Genomic DNA, 2,742 nt, shown 5'->3' on the forward strand with positions numbered 1-2,742 from the left:
TGACACTAGACCGAGAAATATACAAGCATCGAGGAAAAACGCATTAGCCGTAGATGCCATGGGAAGGAATGTCCCTTAAAAACATAAAATGTAAGAAATAATCGACTGGAATTGAGAGCAAAGCTCTTTCGGATGTAAAATCACTTGAATACAAAGTCATTCACAACAAAACTTTCTTACTTCATATACACTTTGCCAATGATCTATTCCAACACTACTACTAACCTTTTGAACCAGTCATCACAGGCACATTTCTCGGTCGCGATCGAATATCAAAAATAATAGGCTTTTGAACCCATGGAATAATAAAGTGTGTTCCTTCCCCTCTTACATCGGGCCTAACACCTTTAAATCGGTCAAATATAACGGCGCGGTGCCCACCATCAACTAAAAGAGTGATGCGTTTCGAAAGTTTTTATTACCATTGTAAAGAACAAGTGGAAGTATACTGCTTGCAGCCAACAAGCCAACACCGGCTTTTGTCAAACCACGGAACAAGGACGCTGACATATTATGGTGATAACGAGAAGTGGGTAGCAACCAAGTTCAACTTCGGCACCAACAACTTCAAGAATCAAATGTGATGTGGGAATAACCATCTATTCCATGATGTTCAATATGTGATCAGTTTCAAGCATTTTGGGACATTTTTCTCTAATTTGGTGAGTTGAAACATCAACTAGGCCAGACATAATCGCAGTCACAGAAACATGGCTGACGCCGTCTATAGATAGTAGGGAACTTGATTTCGAGGGTTTTACATTAGTAAGGGCCGACAGAACACAAACGCGTAAAGGAGGGGGAGTAGCTCTATTCATTAGGAATGCTATCCCATTCACCATTATCGACAGTGTATCCCATGAGAGTGGGACGTATGAATTAGTTAGCTGCCGCCTGAAATGCAGGGGACAAGAGTTGCTACTTAGTTTGATCTATCGCAGTCCAAGCTGTGAGGCAAACGAGGTCCTGCTAAGCAGTCTCAACACTTTATCACGAAGTGATCGATGTCTAATCCTAGGGGACTTCAATGCACCCATGGTGGACTGGGGAAATCTGCGGACTGAATCGTCAGCAAATTCCTTCGAACAGGAACTAGTTGATGCGGTAATCACATGTGCCCTAGTGCAACACGTGAAGGAAGCAACGAGGTACGACCCGGGTTCTGCATCATCCTTACTAGATCTTATATTGACTCATTATGAGGATGATGTTGCAAACCTGGATTACATGCCGCCCCTAGGCAAAAGTGATCATGCAGTTTTAAGCTTTGACTTCCATATAACTGTCGATCACGAGTACGCTTCAGCTCAATCCAGACCTAACGTCTGGAAAGCAAACATACCAGACATCATGAAATCAGCATCATCAGTAGATTGGGAAATAGACCCAGAGTCATCAATCGAAACGGCTTGGGACATATTCCGGAATTTATACTTAGAAGTTACCGCCCCCCACATCCCTTGGACTAAACCTAGGGGGCCGAGAAACTCTCCACCGTGGTTCAGTAGGGAGGTTCGCATCCTTCTCCGTAAAAGAAGGAAAATGTGGGATAGATTTAAGTTACTGGGGACTGACGAGGCAAAATCTCAGTATTAAAAGGCTCGAAATACCTGTGACTCGACCCTCCGTAAGGCCAGAAAGCTGTACGAAGAGAAAATCGTTAAGGAATCCATAGAATGTCCTAAACGCCTGTATTCGTATATAAACCAAAGGGTAAAAAGAAGAAGAAATGTTCCTTCACTATGGAGAGACAGTACTGCCTCATCACTAGTGGAGGACGACTTTGGCAAAGCTCAAGTATTCTCTAAATACTTTAGCAATGTATACACCATAGAAACACCCTTCTCACCAGTCCATGAAAATCCCCCCACACAAGCACTGGACAGCGTAACCATTAAAGTACTCGATGTCTTTGGTCTGCTAGTTAAGCTTGACATAGGTAAATCCACTGGACCCGATGAACTGCATCCTAGGTTACTAAAGGAATTAGCTAACTTTGTTGCGAACCCTTTAAGTGTATGTTTTAATCTATCCGTAACCCAGGGTCGTCTACCAAAAGACTGGAAGAACGCCATAGTAAGTCCAGTCTTCAAAACAGGTACAAAACATAAGCCTGAGAATTACCGACCAATTAGCCTAACTAGTGTGGTTGTTAAAATCTTAGAAAAGATTATTCGGAAGGAGCTGTTAAAGTATCTCGATGAAAACCGGCTCCTCTCCGAAAAGCAGCATGGTTTTAGAACAGGTTACTCTTGTCTCACAAACTTATTAGTCGCTCGTGAAAGCTGGTGCGCTCTTAAGGACCAAAAATTACCTATAGACGTAGCTTACATCGATTTCAGCAAAGCTTTCGACAAAGTTCCGCATAACCGGCTATTATATAAGCTAAGGAATGTCGGGATTGGAGGCAATCTATTGATGTGGATAAAAGACTTCCTGGTTGGGCGTCAACAAAGAGTAAGGGTGAACTCCAATTTGTCTAGCTGGGAAACTGTGCTTAGTGGAGTCCCCCAGGGTACAGTTTTGGGGCCAGTGTTATTCCTCCTGTACGTAAATGATCTCCCTCGTCTACTATCGTCATCGGTCTTACTCTATGCTGATGATGTCAAGATATGGAGAGCGATACAAAGCAAGGGCGATAGCTTAGAACTTCAAAATGACCTGGAGAGATTATCTGGATGGTCCCAAACCTGGCAATTGCCGATAAACACTTCCAAGTGTATTGTGATGTATATTGGCCAT

Source organism: Schistosoma mansoni, chromosome 6, assembly GCF_000237925.1.
Source record: "Schistosoma mansoni strain Puerto Rico chromosome 6, complete genome".
Taxonomy (NCBI): domain Eukaryota; kingdom Metazoa; phylum Platyhelminthes; class Trematoda; order Strigeidida; family Schistosomatidae; genus Schistosoma; species Schistosoma mansoni.